General features: G+C 45.5%; 1 protein-coding gene across 1 annotated transcript in view; it reads left to right on the top strand.

Moving 5' to 3' along the window:
- MPRIP (myosin phosphatase Rho interacting protein) overlaps window positions 1-17,904 on the top strand; it is a 218,247-nt gene that overhangs the window by 47,821 nt on the left and 152,522 nt on the right. The window lies entirely within an intron of this gene.

Here is a 17,904-nt window from a genome sequence, read left to right as displayed (position 1 = left end):
AACTACTGAACCTGATCGAACACAGCAAGGCAACCAAACTCCCATTGACAATTATGTCCCTAGACATCCTCAAAGCCTTTGATTGCTTGGAGTGGAAATACATATTAGCAGTACTAACTAACATGAAATTTGGCCCCAACTTCCTACAAATCCTCAAACAAATATACTCCCAAGCCTCAGCAAAATGCCGAACTAACAATATGTATTCTAATACTATAGCTATCCAAAGAGGCACGAAACAAGGATGCCCACTGTCTCCCTTCTTATTTATCCTGGCTCTGGAACCCCTAGCAATCCGCATCCGAGCAGCCACAGACATCAAGGGAGTGGAAATAAAAGGCAGAACCTATAAATTAGGGCTCTTTGCAGATGACCTAATGGTCACAACACCAGACCCCATAAGCACAGCAACCTCCCTAATCAGAGAACTCAACACATTTGCAATGGTGTCGGGCCTACAGGTAAATTTTACAAAGTCAGAAGCTATGTGCTTCAACACCCCTCCTCACACCCAAAAAGAACTCACGAAGGTCACCAAAATAAAACTTTGCCACACCAAGTTCAGATACCTAGGGGTACAAATAACCAGAAACCTCAATAAATTGTACCTCCACAACTACAAGCCCCTGTGGCGACAAATTAACAAAGACCTAAAGAGATGGAATAACATGAATTTCACTCTCTCAGACAAAATAGCCATGATCAAAATGATCACACTCCCAAAACTAACCTACCTATTCCAAACCCTCCCAACCTGGATCCCCCCAACCCAACTCCGCAGTTGGCAGAGAAAACTACACTCTTTTATCTTCTCACATAAAAAACCAAGAATAAGCCCCAAATGCCTGCACCTCCCCACCTCAGAAGGAGGATGGGGAATCCCCAACATAGAAGCATATTACATTGCCAACCAAATACGACATATAATCCCATATATACTCAAAGATGAGACAAAATAATGGGTACACCTAGAGAGGGACACAATTGAAAATACCTGCACCACAGCATACCCACTCCTCCCAAACAAACTAAAGAAAATTCCCACAACACTTAACAGGTACACACAGACCATGCTCAAAGCATGGAAAACACAAATAGGCAAACTATCCCCAACCCCATCCCCACTAATCCCCCTGGCGTACCACCCATTATTCCACCATGCAGCACAAAACCTCCAGATAAAAACCTGGCGAACCAAAGGCTTATATCGCCTAATAGACTTTTATAAAAATAACAAACCCTTGTCAACACAAGAAATACAAGACAAACTAGAAGACACCCAAATGACCTGGTTAACACAACACCAACTACATGCCCTCTTAAACAACCCAACAGTAAAATCAGCAGCAACTAGGCCCCTGACAACCTTCGAAAACCTCCTCCTAACAACAAAGGGAAACGGTAAAGGGACGGTATCTGCAATATACAAAATACTACTCCAAAACCCCGCAAATCCCCTAGACGCAATCAAAAAACAATGGGAGAATGACATAGGCTATGAGATTAACCCCACTCAATGGACCAGAATGTGGTCTAAACCCCCTTTTAAATCCATATCAACGAAAAGAAAAGAACTCACACTGAAACTCACCTACAGGTGGTACCTAACACCAAGGAAACTAGCGCTAATACACCCAGGAACCTCACCAAAATGCTGGAGAGGGTGCACCTCCACAGGCACATACCTCCACATGTGGTGGGAGTGTCCCAAAATTCAACTATTCTGGACAACAGCCATACAATAAATATGTAAAATAACTAAGCAAGTAATAGACATCGCCCCAGAATTGGCCCTACTAAACATCTTTCAAGACAACAATGCCCATTTACACCACAAAGAACTCATAACCCACCTGCTCTCAGCAGCCAGAAACACCATAACCAGACACTGGAGAGACCTGTCAGGAGTAAGCATGGACCAATGGTACCAAATAATATGGGAAACAGCCCTACTAGAAAAATTAACTAATAAACTGAAACTGACACGGGGACAAACAAAAGAAGACGCCTTCACCCCGGTATGGCTCCCCTTTATCACATACACAACCCAACAGGACAATGACAATAATCCACCAACAGCATACAAATCAATATGGCTAACCTGATCCAAAACACACACACACCTCACTCACACACGAAAACAAAGATCACCACAGCCAATCACAAGCAAACAATCACACCCTAGGCCAACCCCAACCTCTCTCACCACCAAAGGAACACAAGTGAACAACACAAGCAACGCTGACACCAAACTCTACATACATTAAGCATAATAGAAACATCGCCACCCGACGCCACCCCCATCCATCTTCCCTCTCTCCACCCCCCTTTCTTTTTTCTTTCTTTTTTCTTCTCCCCCTAATGCCTCAACAAATGAAACGGATTTGTAAAAAAGTTACATGGAAGAAGGAAAAAAAATACGAGGCACTACACTTCTGTAAAACAAGAAAATCCTTAATAAAAAATATTTTAAAAAAAGGAAAAAAAGAATTATATTCTGTACTTTCTGTCCAAGAGTGTTCTGCTTATGCTTTCCCCCGCAGCTGCATGGAACAACACATGTATCAGGCCTATGAATATGTAAGTAAAACATTCTAAACTTGCTTTAAAAAAAAACTTTATTGAAAGTATTATATGTGCACTAAACACGCTGAGACGTAAATAAAAGAGAGAAAAAGAGAAACAGAACCCGTGTAGAAGGGAAAATGAAGGGGGGAGGGGGAAACCCAAAACTGTGTACTTTATAAGGTTGTTAATGTACTTCACCAGATCTTAACCTATTATAATATTTGTAAGAATGGATTCTAAATATCATTGAATTACTCCATAGCAAGTTGCATTTATATGCAAGTTGTTCATATGTTGAGAGTTTGTATAAGTCTTCAATCAATTGTAGAAGGGAGCTGCATTTTCATTTTTCCAGTTCATCAGGATCAGTCTTTTTGTTGTGGTAAGGGCACGGAGAGACCACTCATATTGTCCTTTTGTAAGGTTCCACGTGCTAGGTATATCATTCAAGAGGATATTTTGCTCTGTAAATGTAAGGTTGTTTCGTACAGTTCTGTTGATAGTTTTTGTTACCTTCTGCTTGGAATTATATTCTGTACTTTATATCCAAGAGTGTTCTGCTTGTGTTTTTCCTTGCCGCTGCATGAAACAACGCATGTATCAGGCATATGAATATGTAAGTAAAGCATTCTAAACTCGCTTAGTAGTGTGTGGTTTGTTCCTTGAAAAAGGGATAGAAAGAAGAGAGCATTGTAAATGGGATAAGAAGGGTCAAACAAACTATATTCCTAATGCTTCACGGTGCTGCTTCACTTTTGTGAGTTTAATATTTTTCCTACTGGGGACTCTCTTGTGTGCAGGCCTTTTGTTTCGAATCCAGGCACATAGTTGATTCTTTAGTTGTTCACCCACACAGTGGGTCCACAGGGATTAATAAATTTCCTTCCCGACACAGAAGTCATTATCCTGAGACAATAACCCTTGTCTGTACAGAGAGGGGATTCTTGGAATTGGTGCTTCAGAAACATACCGGCTCTCTTGGACTACATGTCACAGCTTTCTTTTCCTTTATGGAGTGATGAACTCCAACCAGCAGAGGGGACATCCATTCTTTGTTCCTCATGCCCACAGCCTTCCTGCCCACCTCCTGTTCTCTTCAAACTCCTGCTCTAAGCCTCCTTTTCTGTGCAGCCTTCAACCTAACCTCCGGGGGTTATTTCCCGTTGATGCTAAAACTGCACCTGCGCTCCACCACTTCAGGCTGCTACATCACTCTTTGTGACTGGTGGTCCTCAGGGCTGGACCTGAGACCTGCATGCCAAGGACCTTCCGCCTTGCCTGGGGAAAGTGAGAAAAGGGCTGTGTGTGCACACTATACACTGGATGCTGGGGTTGCGAACATGATCCGTGTGGGAGGCACATTCACAACCTGCAGCATTCACAACCCGCAGCGTCGCATCTACGCACGTGCGGGCTGCGATTCGGCTCTTCTGTGCATGCGCAAAGTGCAATTTAATGCTTCTACGCGAGCGCCGAAAGCCAGAAGTAACCTGTTCTGGTACTTCCGGGTTCGGCACAGTGCACAAACCAAAAACACGCAACTCAAAGTGTCTGTAACCGAAGGTATGACCGTACATGGAAACCACATTCCTTTTTTAAAAAATTAACATATAAAACGCATACATTTACATTTACACAATACATATACACAATACACTATCTTATTTTCATAGCATAAAACATACCTACATTACTCTATATAATACCTACCTATACTAGACATATCAACATACCTACACACCTACCCCACACGGACACCCACCAAGTGACTTCACTTCCAGCCATTCTTGTTACTCTACTTTATTTTTCCAATTAGTTTCAACGCATTTCATTAATCTCTTCTATCTTAATTTTACTTTCCTTTCACTGTAATCATTTTCTGGATTCACTCAATATCTGTCAAAGGTTCTACTTTTTCCACATAGATTTTGATGTATTCCTTAAAGATAGCCCACTCCTTATTCACTTTTTGTACCATATCTTCTCTTCTTCTCCCTGTTAATTCGGCAATATTAAAGTATGATAGCCAGTCTGTTTTAGTTGGGACGCTGCTGCTTTTCCAATTTTTGGCAATTAATAACCTTGCTGCCGTAGTCGCATACATAAATATTGGTCTAACCGTTCTTTTTATTTCCTCTGACATGATACCTAGGAGAAAGAATTCTGGGGTTTTTTCAAATGAAAATTAATTGTATTGATTGTTATTGTTTTATGGATTGTTTTACCACATTCCTGGCACATTCTTCCCCTCAAAGAATCCCAGGCCCTGTAGTTTACCATGCTCAGAGTTACAATACCCAGCAATCCTCAATGAACTGCAGTTCCCAGAATCCTTTTGAAAGTGGAAAGTGCGCTGAATGTGCTTTAAATATATAGTGTGTTCACGGCCTTAAGGGTCCACAGATAGCAGTTTGGATTAGGAGTGGGGCCTCGTCAGAAAATCTGAAGCATCTACACTGGCTACGCATTTGCTGTTGAACCAGATTCAAAGTCCTTGCATTAATTTACAAAGCTCTGAACAGCTTAAGTCCAGGCTACCTTAGTGATCACTTGAACCCTTACATCTCAGCTCCATCACTGAGGTCATCTGCAAGAGCATCTCCTTTCCTTCCCCAAGTTGGTGAGGCTCAATTGACCACAAAGAGAAACTGAGCCTTTTGTGTCATCGGTCCAGTCTGGTGGAACTCCTTGCCAATAGAGATTCAGTGGGCACCCTCTGTGCCAACTTTTAATACATCTTTCCATAACAGTTAGCTGATTTGTAAATGTGGCTTTTTATCCAGTTTTTATTGTATGGTTTCATGTTGTAAACTGCTCCATATTTTCTTAAATGAATAGTGGAATACAGTCATACCTTGGGTTACAGCCGCTTCAGGTTGTGTTTTTTCGGGTTACAGACCGCCAAAACCTGGAAGCACTGGAACGAGTTACTTCCAGGTTTCGGCAGTGGCTCATGCGCAGAAGCGCCGAATCACAACCCGTGCATGCGCAGACACGCCACTTCGGGTTGCGAACGCTGCGGGTTGTGAACATGCATCCCGCAAAGATAACGTTCGCAACCCGAGCGTCCACTGTACAAATATTTTCATAACTAAATAAGATCCAAAGTTTCCAAGAGGAGATTATAGACATCTGCAGGAGGGTTTTATAATATTGTTTTATGCAATGGTTTTAATAATTCAAGACACATACACGATATTAAGTGGAGCAACAGTTGCATTTTAAGTACACATTTAAATTTTTCTGTGCAAAGCACTGTATACCCTTTATGTTTGTGCATGCACCGTGGTGATTGTATGTCATTTATTGCATGACCATAATCTGTAACATCATAACGTTGGGGGTGGGGGGAAAATAGACAGTCCTTGCCGGTCCTTTCCATCCCTACCACTCTGATTATACATGTTCCTGCCACAATCTTCTTTGTTTAGTTGGTCCTTCCTTGCCTGTTTCACTCTGCTGCCACCTCGTGCCCACCTTAGGTTACAGCCATCCTGTTCCCTGTCTACTCTCTGCTTCCACCTATTGACTTATTCATTCAACAGGAGCTCATTTCTCCCAAACGGTTTGCCGTAAAAAAGGGGAGATCATGGACAGAAGCAAGCAAGCCAGCAAGCAGGAACATACCTCTGCAAAATGCAAGTTATCATGCATGAGTGCGTCACCAGATCAGAGGCTCCCTTCCTGCGGAAAGGTTCGATCCTCATATGAAAAAGCTTCATATTCCTGTATTCCAGGGGGTTGGATTAGATGATCCTCAGAGGCCTCCACATTGGGTGTCTAGGCTCCCAGCTGGATTCCCCCAACCCGGCTCCCATCACTCCCAGGGAAAGATGACAGCTTCAGATCCACAGGCAAAGGACTCGGCTTGCCCCATGAGGATACCCATCATATGGGTTTACTGGGAGGAAAAGGATGTCCATATAAATGTCTGCCTAGAACAGGGCCTGCAAGTCACGCACGTCTCAGCTGAGGATTACTTGGAGGCCCTGCCATTGCACTAGACCTTGGATCAGGCTTGATCTGGGGCTTAGGAGGCAGGAACCTCGGATGAGACTGAGTAGGGGGCCATCTCTGACCTCAAGTGTGGGGCAAGTGGACGTGCTTTGGATAAAACAGCCTCACAGTCCTAATGAGGACCCTGCCAGACTTAATTAGGTCCACGGGTGGGAGAGACTCCCCACCACTGACCTTCTGCAAGCCACTGAGACATATCCCAGTCTACCTTCTGTTTGGTCCTGCTTTGTGAGTCTCAAAGACCAGCATTGAACTCAGGCTCTCAGGCTCGGGTCCCCAGTCTCTCGTCTCGTTAGCCCAAACAGAGGAAGCGTCTTTTGTCACAAAGATGCGAGACTTGCTGGAACCTCACATGCAAATGCACGACTCTGCAAGATGCAGAACAGGCTGGTCCTGCTGCTCTCCCCTGCGATTTCGTTCCCTTCTCTCAGGTTGCTACAAGGCACCTGCAATGTGTCCTTTCGCCATCAGCCATTGTGCACAGAAGGGTGTGTTTTAATACAGCTGGCGGTGGCAGCAGCCCTATAGCAAAAGTCTGGCTGCAGAGGCCAAGTCTTAGCTCAGCAGCTTTTAGCATCGCTCAGGCATGTGATGCTTAAATGGGAATGATTCATGGCCCGGTGAGTTCATTGGGAGTAGCTTCTGTGCCCTAGGGTGGCTCTGCCACCTTTTCCCCAGTGCTCAAGTGGTTGCAAAGCACCATTCACCTGAGGGATGCAGCTGTTTTGCATTTTCTTTAATTGCAAGTGCTTATTCTGCAACCTTCAAATGCTCTCTCCTCCATGAAGAACACCGCCCCCCGCCCCAAAAAAATTGGAGACAGTCTCTGAAAATTTTGCCTGTTCTTACATTTTCTCAAAACATATTTTACCAGTTCCAGCTTCAGGTTGCTCCCAATATTATCCACCTTAGGTGCAAACTCACTGGGGACCTGGGTGCTTGTGCACACAGAAAATTCCACATGAAGGAGCCAGGCAACCACAAATTTTGGTGCCAGGGCCATGCATGCTGCATGGCACCCATGGCCCTGGGCACTCCTGTAATCCACTAGGGCAAAAGAGTGCTGTGCATTTTTTAAATGACATTAGACACCTGGAACTGCATTGGCTGAATTATATCCCTGCCTGCAAGCATCTGATAATAAGAATTTTGCATGAAGAAAAGGTGCAACATCTGTGTTGGTTTAGGGGTGCCTGCAGAACAAATGCGCCTTCCTCTGGACCCTGTGCATTAATGCACATGCGACACCTGGTCTTTGTTCTTTAAGAAAGGTAGTCAGAAAGCTCACCTGAAGTGTAGGGGTAAGAGGACGCAAAACCGATAACTGACCTGGGATTTGACGTGATGGGCTGTATGTCTGTTATGTAAACTGCAAAGCTGGGACAAAGTAGGGCTCCTGCTTTAGGGAAAAACCTCAGGTTTGGGGGTGAAATGTGGCCCTCCATGCATCTCTCTGGCCCTCAGGACTGCCCCCTGGGCTCACCCCCTGCTCAGCCACATCTTCTCTTCTCAACCATGCTCCGCACCAACCCCGATTTTCCCTCTCCTGGAGTGATTTTGCCTGGAATTGGTCCTTAAACGCCAATCGTGCCTCTTGCTTGGAAGATTGAGAAGGGTGTCTGTGGAAAACAGCATACTATATACATTTGATGCTCTGCTCGCTTTTGCCTGTGGCCCCCGGAAGGCGTCACAGAAGGGAAGGTGGCTGAGAAATGTCCCCCACCCCTGCTGTAGGTGGGAAAAACTCCTGTTGATTTCTCTTTACATATGCCAGTCTTCCGCTTGTAACAGAATCCAGTTACTTGACAGTTTGTTTGCTTATTCCACCTTTTCCTCTAAGGACCTCAAGGTGGCATACATGATTCTCCCCTCCCTCATTTAATCTCCACAACAGCCCTGTGAGGTAGGTTAGGCTGAGAGGCAGTGACTGGCCTATGTTCACACAGAGAGCTTTACAACAGGGTGGGGATTTAAACTCTGGTTTCTCCCAGGTCCCAGTCCGATGCTCTAATCCAGTGTTTATCAAACTGAAGTCTCCAGTTATTGTTGGACTACAACTCCCATAATCCCTGACCACTGATCCTGCTAGCTAAGGGTGATGGGATTTGTAGTCCAACAACAGCCAGAAACCCAAGTTTGAGAAACACAGCTCTAACCACTGCACCACATTGGCTTTCTTATTTTTCACGACCGCCTGGCTGGGCGACCAGAGGTTTCCAGAGCAGCAAAATGTCATGAAGGCCTCTCCCTTTCCTGCTTTGCATATGGATCTCTGCAACCCCTCCTGCTTCTTGTGACTCGCAACAGCAAGAGGAGGTACACCCTGTGTTTGACGTAAGTTAGACGGGAGCTGCAAATTCAGTGATAACATGATTTCTCGAGAAACTGCCGCCCGTGGCTGCTGGCATCAGAGATGCCCCATTTCCAAACAGCAGGGGGTTAATGATAATTGAACGCAGCCAAAGTCCATTTCCTGCCTGTACGACAATTAGTCTAAGCTTTGAATGAGTGCATTCCGGCCTCCCAAAGCTCCCTGGAGGAATGGTGGAATATGCATGTGAAGAATAACTTGTTTGTATATAACTATCATGTCAGGGATTCTTTAGCTACAATGTCTGCCTTTGCAGAGGGTTGGACTAGAAGACCCCTAGGGTCCCTTCCAATTCTACAGTTCTATGAGTGGTAATAATAATAATAATAATAATAATAATAATAATAATAATAATAATTTATTTATATCCCCCCCCTCCCCAGCCGAAGCCGGGCTCAGAGCGGCTCACAACAGTAAAAGTAACACAGTTTACAGAAAATCACAATCAATTAATTGAAATACATTCTAAAATCAATTCAGAATCAAATCAATTCAGCATCAAATTAATGGCAACCATTGGGCTAGAGTTCTGTGAGGATTACCAAAGGAGGGGGTCAGGCTGTGCCCTGGCCAAAGGCCTGGTAGAACAGCTCTGTCTTGCAGGCCCTGCGGAAAGATGTCAAGCCCTGCAGGGCCCTAGTCTCTTGTGACACAGTGTTCCACCAGATCAGGGCCACAACTGCTGGCAAAGAAGGGCAGAGATGTTTGTATGTGTATACAGTATTCTCAAGCAGGGACTCCTTTAAAGATGCAGACGTTCAGACAGTGGAAGGGAACCATTGCCTTGTTTCATTATTGCTCTTCTTATGTACTTTGTATTTTTATGCTACGAACAGCCCTGAGATCTTTGGATGAAGGGCAGTGTACAAATTTAGTAAACAAGACAAAACTGAAGCTATTCAGATGTATGTATGTTCGTTTATTACATTTTATATACAACGCTCCCCCCCAAAACAGCTCAGGCTCTCCTTCTCTTCTGTTTGATCCTCACAGCAACCCTGTGGGGTAGGTTACCCTGAGAGGCAGTGACTGGTCCCCAAAGTCGCCCCATGAGCTTCATGGCTGAGGGAGGGGGGCATTTGAACCCTGGTCTCAAAGGTCCCAGTCCGACGGCACTCTAACCATGACACAGGTTAGAGTTGGACTCAAACTCACATCCTCCCCGATTATGAATCAGGCTGGCTGAAGCTGATAGGAGTTGTCACCTAGCAACACCCATGAATGAATGAATGAATGAATGAATGAATGAATGAATGAATGAAGAGCTGCTCGATTAACATCAAACTCACCCAATGCCACATCACCTCCATGCTGCCTGACCCTTGCCACAGACAGCTGCTGGTGCAAATACTCATGGCAGATCAGTGAGTTGATGTCCCAACACTTTATTTTTTAAATATTAGCTGGATTCTCTCTCTCACACATCATTGATTTATTGGGTTTTGGGGGGGGGGTTCTCCACCCCCATGTTCATAACCCTGTTTTGCACCACAGGTCCATCACCCTTCCCCGTTGGTCATAATGGCAGGGGCTGAAGGAATTATAGTCTGAAGAGTTGGAAGGTGGTGCTGTGGGTTAAACCACAGAGCCTAGGACTTGCCCATCAGATGGTTGGCGGTTCAAATCCCTGTGACGGGGTGAGCTCCCATTGTTCGGTCCCAGATCCTGCCAACCTAGCAGTTCGAAAGCACGTCAAAGTGCAAGTAGATAAATAGGCACCGCTCCAGCGGGAAGGTAAACGGCGTTTCCGTGCGCTGCTCTGGTTCGCCAGAAGCGGCTTAGTCATGCTGGCCACATGACCCGGAAGCTGTACGCCGGCTCCCTCGGCCAATAAAGCGAGATGAGCGCCACAACCCCAGAGTCGGCCACGACTGGACCTAATGGTCAGGGGTCCCTTTACCTTTTAAGAGTTGGAAGGGACCCTGTGGATCATCTAGTCCAGGCTTCCTCAACCTCGGCCCTCCAGATGTTTTTTGCCTACAACTCCCATGATCCCTAGCTAGCAGGACCAGTGGTCAGGGATGATGGGAATTGTAGTCTCAAAACATCTGGAGGGCCGAGGTTGAGGAAGCCTGATCTAGTCCAACCCCTGCAATGCAGGATGATGCAGCTGTCCCATGCGGGGATCAAACCTGCAGCCTTGGCATCATCAACACCACACTCTAACCAATGGAGGAAGTTGGAGCCCTAAACACCTGGAGGGCACCAGGTTGAAGAAGATAACATCTCTTATCTTCTGACAAATCTGCCCTCCCCACTAGATGGCTCCAAGTTTGTTTTTGCATCCCAACTGATTGGAAAGTGGAGAATCAGCTAATGGGTTGGATAAACTGGCCTCCTCCAGATGTTTAACCCCCATTAACTTCAGTCAGCACAGAGCAGGGACTGAGAGTAGCTGCAGACCCAAACATCTGAGGGTTCCAGGTTGAGGAAGGCTGGTCAAAGGCATGGATAGAGTTGGAAGGGACCCCAAGGGTCATCTAGTCCAACCCCCTGCAATGCAGGAATCTTTTGCCCAACATGGGAGTAGAACCCATGGCCCTGAGATTAAGAGTCTCCTGCTCTACTGACTGAGCTATCCAGGTGGGGAACCTATTTGGGAGACCAAGGTTCACAGCCCCGCTTGGCCATGAAGCTCACTGGTTAACCCTGGAGGCCAGCCCCTGTCTCTCAGCCTAACCTACCTCACAGGGGTGTTGTGTGGATTCAATGAGGGGGAGAACCATGCATGCTACCCTAAGCTCCTTGGTGAAAAAGGTGGGGGATAAATGCAGTGATTAAAATAAATAACCACGAACCCCTCTCTCTGTATCAGTGATTCTCAAGCTTTTTTTCTCAGCCACACTTTCAGAATAAAAATCTGCTTGCGCCACTCCAGTTTTTTATTGGGAAAAAAATATAAAGAAGCAACTTTAGCAGTTGATTGATTTATAAAATAGAACACAACTACTGTATAATATGATCGTAGGACGTCCATAAAGTATAAAACAGCGCAGCTGCATAAAAACATGAATCATTCCCAAAATATAATATTGATTGTCCCTTCCCTCCATACTTGCCGTCCTCTCCTGCCACACCAGTGTGGCGCATCACACCCTGTGAGAACCACTGGTCTATATGCTTCTGCCACCTAAAGAGAGTTTTGAAAGAGCTTATAACCCAATTCCATGCTTCCCCTTTGAGGGCACAATTGGACCAGCTGACAGCCCACCTGATCCAGACTTGCAAATGCACCTCTCCTTAAGTAGGAAGCTGCATAGCACTGGGGGGGGGGGCTCCAGTCCCACCTGAAAGGGTTGTTGTAAGTCTTGCAGCCAAAGCAATGCACACCAGGTGCTTAGAACACACACAGATGCTCTCCCAGTGCTTGATCTCGTGATTAATAGTATCGGTCATGCACAGAAACAAACAAGAGGTGGGCAGGTTTCAGGAGTTGCAAAAACGATCTTTCAGCAGAGCCCAGTTTGGCTCCTGCCTTTCAAAAAAAATGCATCTTTAATTCATTTCCTGGACGCAAGTGGTTTTGGTGACTCACCCTCTTGGTGCCGGCCTGTGTGGTAGGTCTGACTCAGCTGAAGTGGACCAGAACAGGGGCGGGCAGAAGATCATACTAGCTAAATCAGCCATTGCCAACCTCATGGTCGCCAGATCTTTTGGACCACAAATCCCATCAGCTTTAGGCAGCATGGCCATGTTGGCTGGGGGCCGTGGTTGCAGTCCAAGACATCTGGAAGGTACCTGGTTGGAGTAGATCGTTGTTCTGGGTCCCCAGATATAGGTGGACTACAATGCCTATCATCCACAGCCAGCTTAGGATGATGGGAGTTGTAGTCCACCCACATCTGGGGTCCCAAGGTTGAAGAATATGGGAGTAGATTGTGTGCGTGCATGCACAGACTGCTTTAGAGCATGTGATGTTTGTGCGCCTGCATGCACCACTGTAGCACATGCTGAGGATTTCCAAATATTGTGCTCTTCATGGGAGTGGGGAGAAAGCGGTCAAGGGAGATGCACACTCACAGAATCAGGGCACCAGGAGGGTCATCTAGTCCAACCCGCTGCAATGCAGGAATCTTTTTGCCCCCCCCCCCAAGGCTCGAACCCACAACCCTGAGATTAAGAGCCTCATGCTCTACCAACGGAGCTACCCCCTCCTTCCCCTCTCTCTCCTGATGGGGCTGAGGGACAGGGAGGAAAGCTATGAACACAACTCCCAGTCATGCAGAGCAACAGGCTTGTGTGTGCCCATCATCATAAAATAAATACTTAACCCATCAAAGCAATACACTCTGTTGTCTAGGAAATGCTCGCACCAGGAACAGCAGGAGGTGGTGAACTATTTGGTAAACTGTACAAATTTCACCCTGGAGCAATAGTATCCTGCAGTTGCAAATACCTAACTAGGCAGAGGGCTTTCTAGGTAATGGCGCTTGCCCTTTGGAACGCCCTCCTATCAGATGTTAAGGAAATAAACAATTATCTGACTTTTAGAAGACATTTGACGGCGGCCCTGTTTTTAATGTCTGATGTTTTACTGTATTTTTAATATTTTGTTGGAAGCCACCCAGATGAGCAGGGTATAAATAATAAATAACTACTACTACTATGTGCTACTACTAATGCTACTAAAGGCTTCTAGATTGGGGTGTGTGTTTTTTAAAGGAACAAATAAGGAAAATCTTTCAATTTAGAATTGATGTACCGTGTACTGCAATGAATTTTTGCTTGTCTATCTCGTCCCTGGGACTCTTTCCATAGGATGGCGTGAAATGCATCTGGAACACAGAACGCTCATAATTCTGACCCAAAACCATTCAGGAGAACGTAACACTCAACAATATGTAGTGCTTGGTGCATTAAAAGTGTGCATTTTCCTATATAAGGGTTTAGCAGTATCGTGTTAAATTGTTTGTTAGTTTATTAATTGAATTTCTATCTAGCTCTTCATCCCAAAGGATCCCATGTCAGCAAAAACCAGCCCAATAAAAAAAAAATTAAAAAAAATTAAAGTATCTACAATCAATATTAAAAAGCTGAAGCTTCTTCTTACTGGCTGCTTTTCTGGGCTGGCCTTTGATTTTTGATTTTGGCAAAAAAATAAAAAATATTTTTTAAAAATGGCCCAGGAACTGGAGGCAGCAGTGATCTTCTTTATTTGCCTTTCAGTGGAGGAGAATAAACTTCCGCCTCCCAGCCAGGCGCTGGTGGTTAAGACGGTGTGGAGGTGATCAAAGCCACCTTTGATACACAACAGAGCTCCCTCCCAGCTGCAAACAAACCACAATTCTATTCATATTTATTTACCAACGTTATGACAATATGGAGGCAGGCAGGCTGGCTGGCTGGCTGGCTGGGGCAGCTCTCTGGGCGCTGCATCAAACAAGGCAGGCAGCATCGCTTTAGCAAGATGTGTCAGCGAGATACAGGACAGCATCTTCTGCAAGGAAATATAGCCTGGACTCTGGAGACTGGGATGTTGACGCTGCTCACACCTCCTTTTAGAGAAGGGTGTAACAGTCCTCATCTTTTGGTGGAGTGGCGTAGGATCCAGTCTTTTATTTCATAAAACTTGCATTGTAAGGAAAAACAGCAGTTTACAAACAACAAGAATTATAAATAAAAACAGCTAAAAACAGCTATTTAAAACACTCAAATAATAATGATTAAAATAAATAAGCTAAACACAGATTAAATCATGTGTCAGCATTTTTATAGCTTTATAATAGTAGTTTAGCCATATTTCAAGCCATTTTGTGAAGGATCTCCCCCCCCCCCACTTGAGAAACAGGATATTAATACCTAAATATGTAACAAAATCATGTTTTTTTAGACATCAGTGAAGGACAGACTGTGGCAGAAAAAAACATACAGTCGTACCTTGGATCCCAAACACCTTGCAAGTCAAACGTTTTGGCTCCCGAATGCCGCAAACCTAGAAGTGAGTGTTCCGGTTTGTGAACGTTCTTTGGGACCCAAACGTCTGATGTGGCTTCCACGGCTTCTGATTGGCTGCTGGAGCTTCCTGCAGCCAATCGGAACCCGCACCTTGACTTCTGAACATTTTGGAAGTCAAACAGACTTCCAGAACGGATTCCGTTCGACTTCCGAGGTACCACTGTGCAGGCTACTGGTGGCAGTCTTCAACACTGTTAAATTTAGCCAGGGAGGAATACGAAAGAGAATGAGAAAAGCTGTCTGAGGGAGTGGGGGGGGGAGATGTCTTTTACTTTCACCTGTGAAACGTTGGGTGTGGAAAATACCTCTGAGCATGTACAAAGTGTCTTCCCATTTCCCCACTGACTAATCACAACTCATGAACATGCACCTGGGCTGTGTAGGCAACATACATTTAAGCACACCCACCCCACACAAAAGAATCTTGGGAACGATAATTTATTCCCTCCCAGAGCTACAATTCCCAGCACCCTTCACAAACTATATTTCTCAGGATTCTTGGGCATGTGCTTTAAATGTATGGATGCATTCCTGGCTTTAGGGCAAATGCTTCCAGGAGAGCAGGTTGCATTTCTTCTTCTTCTTCCTCCTCCTCTTCCATCCTCTCCGTCTCTCCGATTATATATACTTTCGAAATTAAGCCCTGGGTGGATCTTGGTGCTTTGCCACACGGTTAAAACAATCCACTAAACTAAAGCAAACAGGAGGTTCCAGGCTGAGGGTGTTTGTAATGTAGGAGGGAGTCATAATAGCGCAGAGCAAACTCAGGGCAGGGAGCGGCCGTCCCAGGAAGGAATTTTTGCAGAGCCCTCCTCCCAAGAAAGCACCTTGGACCTTAAGGCTGAAACGCTCTCGCGGGGTGGTTAATGAGTCAAGGGGCAAAGCGAGCACAAAGGGTGCCTTTCAAATTCGCAGCCTTGGCCCCCAGCCAGAGCCACCACCCTTGGGAGCAGGCAGAGGGAACTGGATGAAAGGGAGCTGGGAAAAAAAGACCAAAAAAACCATCCCTCCATGTTCTGCACCTGCTGTCCTGGCAGCAAAATGGGCCTCTCTCTCTTTGCACCATTATGAAAGGAATCTAGCACGGCCTCCGCTAAGTCACCCTCCAAAATTTCACAGCAATTGTATAAGGAGAAGTCTGGTTTCAATGTACTTTTTTTGGAAAGCAGCTATGATATTTTATTTTATTTTTTAATGAAAGTTGCATAGATTATATACTGGTATATGTAAAGAAATAAAGGCTATCTACATGTTACACCTTTAAAGCTCACTTGAATCACATTTCATCCCCTCAAAGAATTCTGGGTGCTGTAGTTTGTTCAGGCTTGCTGGGAAGGGGAACTCTTGTGAGGGGTAAACTACAGTTCCCAGAATTCTTTGAGGGAAAGAGTGCGCTTTAAAGCTATGGTATGCACATAGAGAGAAGAAAGGGAAGGGAAATGATAGCGATGAGTGCCTTAGCAGTTAAGCTTGGTTGAAGTGTATATAGCATCGATTTAAGGGTAATGGGGTAGCTGAGCTGGCAGAGCATGAGATTCTTCATCTCAGGGCCTTGAGTTCAAGCCCCACGTTGGGCAAAGATTCTTGCATGGCAGAGGGTTGGACTAGATGGCCCTCGGGGTCCCTTCCAAGTCTATGATTACATGAAAGGGGGCCTGTAGCCCTCCAGAAGAGGCTGGACTCCAACTCCCATCAGCCCCAGGTAGCATGGCCAATGGGCAGGGGATGATGGGAGTTGGAGTCAAACATCTGCATACTGCAGGCATGGCCACACTCGCCCCTCCAGCTGTTTTGGGACTACATCTCCCATCATCCCTAGCCAACAGGACCAGTGGTCAGAGATGATGGGAATTGTAGTCCCAAAATGGCTGGAGGGCCAAATTTGGCCATGCTGTGTACTAGTTGAATGTGGCACTCCAGGCTTCTCTGCCCAGCGCTCAGAACTCTCCCCAGGCACACCCTCTTAATGGCCTGCATTTCACCCTCCCGGAGTATTTTGGTCTGGCTGGGATGTGCCCCTGGACTCAGACAAGGCCTCCTGCCTGCTTGGTTGGAGGATAGAAAGGGGAAATTTGCATTCTATTCATTGCTCCTCCCACTCTTGCCTCTGGCCCCACCTACCCCTGGAAGGCGGCCCCTGGAAGGCTGCCTAGCAGAGAATGTGGCCCTCAGGCTGGAAAAGGGGAGACTCGGGCTGGAAAAGGGTTGTTTTTAAATAGAAATTTCTAACTAAAATATTTGTGCGTTTCAGAAACGGAAATGGTAAGCAAAACGCAGCGGCTGACATCTTGCATCTTTACAATCCAGGGCACATATACTAGGGAAGCAATCTGATGACGCCAAGGTTGCAGGTTCGATCCCCACATGCAACAGTTGCATATTCCTGCATTCCAGGGGGTTGGACCAGATGACCCTGAGGGTCTCTTCCTGCGCTGTGATTCTGTGATTCCATTGTGCTCAGTGGGGCTTACACCCCTATTAAGCCTGCTTAGGATCACTGTAGGGCTACTGAACTGGATGGACTTGGTACAGAACGGCTCCCTAAAATGTTCAAGTCCATAAACGCTTTTCTTGGTGGCACTGACTTCGGCATAAACACGTATTGCAGATAACATCCGAGGAGAGAGAGCACATTTTTAATCAGCATTATTAGGACATTCCCCCATCTGTTGGTTAACGCTGCACTTGATAAATAACAACACAAACGTTTGAACACTTCTTAATTCAGAACTAATAAGTAATATTTTTCCATCTTGCAAAAAAGCCAACGTTTCCAATCATTTCTGGGTTTTTTGTTTGTTGTTTAAAAATCATTTATATGCATACCCCTTAGATTTAAGCAGCATGGAATTTCTTCTTCCAGAGAAAGCTCGGGATAATTTTATACAAAGCCAGAGCATCCATTTGCCTCTCCGACCAAGTGACACACCTTGGTCTTGTCAATGTAATAACTGTTTTTGTAAGTTTGAAATTGCTGTAGTATAACCGGACTG

Source organism: Podarcis raffonei, chromosome 14, assembly GCF_027172205.1.
Source record: "Podarcis raffonei isolate rPodRaf1 chromosome 14, rPodRaf1.pri, whole genome shotgun sequence".
Lineage (NCBI taxonomy): Eukaryota > Metazoa > Chordata > Lepidosauria > Squamata > Lacertidae > Podarcis > Podarcis raffonei.
This window is presented reverse-complemented; position numbering and strand designations above follow the sequence as displayed.